General features: G+C 40.6%; 1 pseudogene; it reads left to right on the top strand.

Annotated features, from left to right (window-relative positions):
- The first annotated feature begins 7,248 nt into the window (after positions 1–7,248).
- LOC147897619 (germin-like protein 5-1 pseudogene) lies at positions 7,249–8,195 on the top strand (annotated as a pseudogene).
- The last annotated feature ends 522 nt before the right edge of the window (positions 8,196–8,717 follow it).

The following is an 8,717-nucleotide window of genomic DNA, read 5'->3' as shown; positions in this document are numbered from 1 at the left end:
AGAAGAGATACCAGCACATGAGTTCCCTTTGGTTTGGCTAGCAAAGAAGGCTCCTCCTCCCCCTCCACCACAAAAGCGAGCATAGCAACTTCCTCCCTCCAAGACTGTTCTATAGTAAGTGCAAGAGGATCATAGCAGAATGGCAGGGATGGTCTACATACTACAAACAAACAACAACGACCTTCTGCTCAAGAAGCAACACCTCCAGTAGAGCCTCATCTTCAACCGGCAGATTGTTGATGATGCCTACATAAGCATCCAGTGCCTTGCTCAATTGGTGACCAACTCACAATTTTGAAACATCCATGGTATTTGATGCTCTCCAAATTCTCCCAACATATGCACAATCGGGTTGCTCTTCACCAACATCTACCATTGACACCTCCACCAGTAGCACCGATCTGCTAGCCATTGCACCTCGCCACTAGCAAGTGCCTCCATTGCCTGATGAACAACCCGCTACACTAGTCGCCCAGCCAACTGACAGTGCTGAGTCGGAGATCATTGGATGACACCCGATCTTTCATGCAGCGCAAGAGGGAGTTTCTCCAGCTATATATTCCTAGTGATCGTTCACCCTTTGAAGATCCAAGTGTTCTTGTTTTGTCTTTGGATGCCAGCATGACTACTAGTTAAGGCCCTCCTCAACATCTTGGAAAGCTGGTGTGATAAAGGATGCCATGCTGTACAGTTTGGAAGAGGCCTCCTCCAATGAGCTTACCATGATATGCAAGCTAGAGGAGAATGGTTCGATGGAGCACCAAATCTTCACAAGCCTTCTTTTGATTCATAACATCTCCTTCGGTAAGCATCTTTCGAGTCATTATTCGAGATCTCAATCTTGGATTGCCATAAACTGATGTAATTTATTTTTCTATCAATCTTGCTATTTATATAAACTTATCTCCCCTTTAAGGTATCTAACTTCTTCTCAGGCCTTGTGGATTCTTAGTTTTTTCAAACCATTCCCTTGGGGGCGCCAAAGTGTTAACCGGTCCAACCACCCCACTTGGGTAGGTGTCTCGCTAACACCAGTAGGTTCAACCATCAGAGTCACCCACCTCTAATGAGCCTTTAAGGTACAATCAAGAGGGCGACTGTGCTGTTCAAGGCGGTAGCACCTCGAGTTAATGCAAAGCCACCCACATAGTCATAGCCATTTTAGGATCGCCAATTAATTCAAACCCCACGACACCTCATGATGACCATTGGTGAGAAGTAACTTTATAAGGGGCACCTTGCCCCTCTATTTAAGTTGTTGATTCTTTTGAAATACAAGTGACCTTGCTCAGTCAAACCCGTTGGTTGAGTCGTAGCACTCTGTGGGGCACTTTGAGCATTGTATTCTTCAAGTTTTGCATTCTGGCTTCCAACCTTGTCTTTGTATGTTTTTTATGTGTTTGAGTATTGTATCGATGTGTTTAATCCAAGCAACCTATTTGATCATGTACTATTTAATGCCCAACCCGCTTGCTACGTTTCTTGGATCGCAATCGTGTTAGAGAAGCATTGTATCAATACGACCGATTAATGTAGCAGACAAAACCTATTAACACTTGGCTAATGCTAGACCTGATTAATTATCATGATATGTTATTGTTGGCTTTGTCTTATGAAAGTAATTTGTTTATGACAATAGTCTTCTAAGCCATGTAGACTCACAGGTATTTGTTGTGAGTGCTCTATATTCTACTTCTATTGAAGACAAAGAGAATATTGGCTATTTGTATGATATAGCAAATTGACCAAAGTAAAATGCATATCCTTGTGTTGAACTTTTGGTATCATGATCTGATGTATAGAGAGGGGAAGAGACTAAGAGAATGTTATTTGCATGCCTAGAAAGGAGGGCAGTAGAGAGGAGGCAAGAGATTACCGTGACATTGACAAAAAATATTAATAATTTATTCCCATGGGATGTGATGTGGGGGGGGAGAGAGAGAGAGAGAGAGAGAGAGGTGCATAAAAAAGGTATAGAGAATGCCAACTAAGCCAAAAAATCATGCAAGTAATCAATCATAGTGTGTCATGCCATTTTTTGCATCTCAAGTGCAAAAAATCATGTAAGTGTGTCATGCTATTTTTTGCACTTGAGATTCATTTTTGCAGTTACACTCACATGGAAGCAGTTCTCCCAACCTTGTAGATGTGGGAGGTAATGTCATTGATGTAACATTGTCTCAAAAATAATGCTTTGTAAGCAAGGAAGGAGACACACACTTCCTCTCGCATTAGCATCTTGTATAATATTTCCATGCATTGTAATAGATGTCCCCTTTCTCTTCACTATGAGCTCTCCACTCTTCCATCATACTCTCCTTGCCTACCCTTCCCCGAACACCATGCCTTGCCGATTCTATTGGTCTTTATTTTTCATGTAACTTTTATGTTCAATTCTTGTAATTAAGAGATGATAGAGAATTTGGCACCTTTTCAAAGTCATGCAAACTAAGCTTGGGGCAATGAGAATACCCTAGATTCATGGGCTTCTAGATAGCCCAAACTAGTCCATGCAAGAAAGCCTAGCAAACTTTCTTCCATCTACTTCTTCTAAACCAAACAAAACCACACCTTAAACCATACGAGGTTTGCCCACTTCAACACCCCTTGAAACCAAATATGGGCAAAGACATTCTTCAGTAAGTGACAAAATAGATCCAACAAAATTGAGATGTACAAGACAAAGTACTATCTCAAAAGATGAATCATGAAAATGCCTTATCAAAGCACATCCTTCCCCAAAAAAAGAGAAGGGAGTGATAAAACAATGGCAGTACACTATACTAATGAATGCCAAAGATGGAGATGCTACCTTGATAAATAGTAACATAGAGATTGACAAGGCTCATATTGAGCCTTTATTCTGCATGTACTTGTGATCACCTAGAATGCCCAATCATCATCACATGTGCTCGAGCCAAAAAGTACAAAGATTTGCTCCTCTGCAAAAACAAGCATCGATTGCTTCCTCTCTTTTTCTCTTTGGGTTGTGTCATCCCATATCTTGAAGCAATAGCCTTTAGTGTGCCTAGGTTTCTAAGAGTAGCCACAATGCATTTGTTTCCAATTAGTCTCTTTACACCTTTCTTCTTGTGGGTAGTGGCATAGACTCATTCTTCATCAACTCTTGAGATCTGGTGATGTTCATTATCTACCAATGTAGCAATTATTTTGTCCAAATTCATGTCAGCATTTACATGAAGGATGATGACTACTCATATTGTGTTGGGGGAAGATTGGACAACAAACTTGCCTTTGAGTTATCATCATCTCATCTGTCAGAACTCCCACATCTAGCAATGGTAGAGTACTGCATGCATTTGGTTCAAATTCTCCCCCAAATTTACTCCCTCATTCATCTTTAGACTAAACAACTCTTGCTTAATGAGAACTTTTGACTTAAGGCATGCACTAAAGAGTGTTTTAATGGCAACCCAATTTTCTCGAGCCAATTTTAGAGAAACCCAAGTGATGGTTGAATTTAAATTCTCATCCTAGGACACTGAGCCTTTTTTCATTTTATTTTCCCATCGTGTTACCTTATCTAGAAAGTCCTAAGCTGTCTTGCCCATTAGCTTCATCTTAGATTCTAAGCTACCACCCAGAGGCCTTTCTCCATGAACTACAAGTGCAAACAAATTTGCCATGCTGAGGAATTTACTATAGTGAAACACTACAAACTTTGCCAAGTTAGCCTCGGTCTCCTCTATCTTACTTTGATGCCACTTGATAACTGACAAAAAAGATCTAAACCTACATGAAATAACCGATCTCAACTAAGGAACTCCAAATAATAAGGAAAGAACAAAAACTAACTCTTGATTATTATTTGATGTACAATTAAGGATTGCATATCAGATCCTCCTTGTCACGAGACGGAGCTTATTGGAGGATTATAACAACACAAATAAAGGCTCTATTGCAACCCCCTCAACACTACAAAGCTAGGCCCTCGCTAGGCCATGATCATATAATGTTGCCTCTAAGTACATAGATCCTTGAAATGTGCCAAATTTGCAATCACCATCCAAGATTATCTAAGAGTGGATTTTGAGGTTCCACGATCAGAGATGGCAAGGAGAATTCCATGGGATCCATGGGCTTGTAATAAGGCCAAACTACTCCATGCAAAAAAGCCATGCAAACGACCACATGTCTTCTCCCATCAACCTCTTCTAAACCCAAAAAAACCACACTTTAAACCATGTGACGTTTGCCCACTTCCAACATAAAAAAGGGTTAGTATCAATTGAATTGGGTCCAAATTATGTGTCATATTTTGTCATACTATTATCAAGGCACTCAAGATTTTTCTTTCACACTTTTGTATCCTCTTGCTTTTTAAAGCGTGGAGTGAGGAAAATTGTGGCTAAACAACTAGTTTCCAATAAGAAAGACTTAAGTGTGCATAAAAGCCATAATAAAGATGAGGGAGGGATATTACATATTATTTTATGTGACCCATGTACACATGATGAAGTATTAATGAGAGAAAAGAAGAATATGAATGTAATAATGGGGTTGTAATAATATGAATGTAATAATGGGTTGTAATAATATGAATGTAATAATGGGATTCTAATAGCATATGATGTTGAGGATTGGGCTAGGCAAAATTTTAAAAAAAAGAGCACTTATAATGCTGCATGGTTAAGTTAGTAAGGCACCTCAAATTTTCCATAATTAAGGGGTCCATAAGAATAGAGGTATAAAAAGTTAGGCAATTTTTAAAAAAAGCCATAAGAGGAAAATTGTGTGGAGAAAAAGACGCTAGTTAAGGGGCACAAATGGACTAAAGAGATGAAGCATGTCTTTTGAGCACTTTGACAAAAAAAAAGAAGGGTGGAAGCATTTGTGAGCTAAAAATCCATGGGGAAAAGGCATAATTCCATCAACAAAATAAATTTAAAACAAATATATTATGACCATTCAATAAAAGTTTATGTTGCAAAGATTAAAGAAAATCTCATAAAAATTACAGAGAAATTACAGCTGCTTCAAAGGTAGTTCAAGTCACATTGCACCCATGAAGAAACACCATGCACCTTGGATACCATAAATATTTATCATGGAAATAGAGCTAAGAATTCCTCCTTTGATGAAAATGTAGAGCTTAGTATGTTTTATAATCTATCTCATCATAGATATTGTGGCAAATCAGGAGTGTGACCATTCAATAAAAGTTTATGTTGCAAAGATTAAAGAAAATCTCACAAAAATTACAGCTGCTTCAAAGGTAGTTCAAGTCACATTGCACCCATGAAGAAACACCATGCACCTTGGATACCATAAATATTTATAATGGAAATAGAGCTACGAATTCCTCCTTTGATGAAAATGTAGAGCTTAGTATGTTTTATAATCTATCTCATCACAGTATTGTGGCAAATCAGGACTGTAAAGTTAGGGCCTATGATATAAAGACCATTGGGTTGTTTGTAACATAGATGGTTAAGGCATCATCAAAGGGCCAATGAAGTTCTATGTCATACATAAAGCATCATTGCAGCATGGGCAAGCAACAATAGGAGGCTATGTGGGGTTAATTGAGGAAATCATAAGGCACTAAATTCAACATTAGTGTTCATTATGCATTGAAACCAATATGAAAGGTTTTATATGACATGGATGTGTGAATAGAGGTACTTGAATAGCAATATATGAGCCTAAATCAATCGAGTAAAAAGTCATAATTTAAGCTATTGCAACTAATGCAATTAAAAGCTCAATACTATCTTAATGTAGATGCCAATACTTTTGTAGTAGATTCCCATTCTGAGCATTGTATAGGTGACTTGGTAACTAATATTAGAGTGTGGCTTTGTACTTTTGACCGCTCATCCAAGCACATAGTGTAGTGCAATACATTGTGCTTTTGTATAGGTGACTTTGTAACTAACAATAGTGTTGCTTTGTACTTTTGACCCCTCATCCAAGCACATATTGTATTTCCTTTTTATGAGTGCATTAATTGTGCTTCTATGCTTTTGAAAGGAGTAGAGATGATCAACTCTCATCTTGTTCCAATTCTTTGTGGTGGTTAAGGTGTCCCTTCAAAATCTTTTGTACTTGAAAAGTGTCTCTATATATCAGTTAGTACTCATGTGACCTTGTAAGAAATATTCAATGCCATGTGGGCTATGATTCCTTTTATAAAGCACAAGAAATATACAAATGGAATTCATATAGCCAAGGAGGACCATGGCATTATTGGAAATGTGCAATCAAAAAGTATCGAAAAATGAAACATTTATTGAAGTTACTAAAAGCACTATAAAGTCCTAAATCCAATAATTACATTACTATTTAATTTACATAGCATGTTGTGGCTTTAAATTTTCTCCTCTGAAATGGGTTAAGGAATAACCCTTTAATATCATGCCTTAATAGGTGTTGGCGAAACAAAGAATAACTAGTTTGGTTATGACTATGGGAGCTAGATGAGTATTAATATTTCATTCTTGCAATTCTTCTTTAGAAGGCATTGAGAAAGAAGCATTATAGTACTATTTGGTAGGCTTGGAGTTTTTTTGGCTTTGTGAATAGAACATCTAATTTGTTCATAACATGGCTCTGATGTCAGTAATATTTACTTGCCTAGCTTGTTTCTTAACTCTATGTTGCAAAACTAATTCCTTGGTCGACACATATTGGTAGCCTATGCTAGGTAATAGCATACCATTGATAGTAGCACGAAGTCTAGATAGTCTTAACTTTTCCATCATACTTCAAGAGGAGTCATGGTCCATGACCTCATGGATGTGCTTAGTTGGATAGTGACAACAGAGTTGTGTATGTGGGGCAGGCCTTGTAGCTTTGGTCTCATGTAAAGCTTGCCATGTTTGCATAATATGGAAGAGCAGTGGTGGCAAGGCCGACTATAGTTGTTGTGTGCGCATATATTAAGCTTGAGGGAGATTGAGTGGAAGAAGAGAGAAAAGGAAGGTTAGGTGAGGAAGATGTGGTGTAGGTGAGAGACTCCATGTGAAGCTTGGAGGTGGCTTGTGGAAGAGACTCACAAGGTGGAAGAGACTCACAAGGAGACTGGCAAAGCAACCAACCACATTCAACCTACAAAGAGAGAAAGGCAATTCAACGTAGAAAGAGAGCAAGGCAGATGAATTGGTGATCCTCAAAGTATATATAAATGTGCCAAACTCAATCTTCTTCCAACAAATTTCCAAGGAACCCAACCTTCTCCTTCTCAATAGACTTCTTCTTCTTCTATTGAGAGGCTTGTTGTTGGCTATGGCGTCTTCTCTCCTCCTTTTCATCGCCATCTCCTTCCTCCTCCTCTCCCCCTCTTCTTCCTCTAATGCTGATCCCCTCCAGGACTTCTGCGTCGCCCTCCCTTCCTCCTCCCTCTCCATCAATGGCTTCCCTTGTAAATCTCCCTCCTCCGTCTCTTCCTCAGACTTCAAATCCTCCCTCCTCAACTCTCCCGGCAATACCCACACCCCCTCCGGCTCCTCCGTCAATGTTGCTACCGCTTCCTCCTTCCCCGGCCTCAACTCCCTTGGCCTCTCCTTCGCCCGCATCGACTACGCCCCCGGTGGCCTCGTCCCCCCCCACGTTCACCCCCGCGCTTCCGAGGTCCTCTTCGTCGCCTCCGGCACCCTCTCCGTCGGGTTCGTCGATACTAACAACAAGCTCTTCGAGGACACCCTCCAAACCGGCGATCTGTTCGTCTTCCCTCGTGGGCTTGTGCATTTCATCCTTAATGTGGGCGAGGGCCCCGCTCTCTCGTTCTCGGGGCTCAACAGCCAGAATCCCGGCGCATCCCTGCTCCCTAAAGCATTGTTTGCGACTACACCGTCCATTCCGGACGTGGTCTTGGAAAAGGCATTCCAGCTCTCAGAGCAGGAAGTCGAAAAGCTCAAGGCTCTCATTGCAAAGAGCTAAACTAGGCGCCCTTGTAATGCCGCTACCGCATTTGCTCGTTCTCTCTCTCTCTCCCTCTTTCTGTCTTTTGTAGCCAATATGCGAGACTTTATGTTTGACATGTTCCCAATGAATATCATGCTAGTCTTTAACTGATCTCGTAGCGACGCAAATTGCAAGTTGCCGTGCATGTATTGCGGTGTTCTGCAAGACCCAGAGCTAAACTAGGCCTCGTAATGCCGCTACGTACAGCAGTCGCTTGGCCTTGTGAAGTCTCTCTCAGGCTGTACGTTCCATTCCTCCGCAATGAAGAAAATGCGAGTCTTTAGCTGATCTCGTAGCGACGCAAAATGCAACATACACTTCTCCGCAATGAAGAAAATGTGGGTCTTTAACTGATGTCGTAGCGACGCAAAATGCAAATTGCCGTGCATGTATTAGCCGAACGGGTCGATGAGAGTGTCGACCGCCACAGTGAAATTTACGAAAGCCATGCGGTGGTTTTGGAGGCGTTGGCCCCAGGGTTCCTATTCCCGAGTGGGAATATGCAGACAACAAGCTTCCAAGGTTGCTGTCCACAGTAGATCCGTTGCGCCTTTAAGGTCGTAGATAATGCGAACAATTATGGTCGGTCGAGACTCGAATCGTGGTTCTTATAGGGTCTTCTGTCTTGACCTGTTTAATGTCATGTTAATGTAGAAACAAGATGAATTTCATTCCCGAGAGAGAGAGAGAGAGAGGCGGGGGGGGAATAAGGAGGTTTGATGTCATGTGAATGTAGAAACAAATGAATTTCATTATGTGGCCTATATATATATGAGGAGAGAGAGAAAAGT

Source organism: Dipteris shenzhenensis, chromosome 10, assembly GCF_047967505.1.
Source record: "Dipteris shenzhenensis isolate YYH24624 ecotype China chromosome 10, Dip_SZ_1.0, whole genome shotgun sequence".
In the NCBI taxonomy this organism is placed as follows: domain Eukaryota; kingdom Viridiplantae; phylum Streptophyta; class Polypodiopsida; order Gleicheniales; family Dipteridaceae; genus Dipteris; species Dipteris shenzhenensis.
The sequence above is the reverse complement of the archived record's forward strand: the minus strand, read 5'-3'. Positions and strand labels throughout refer to the sequence as shown.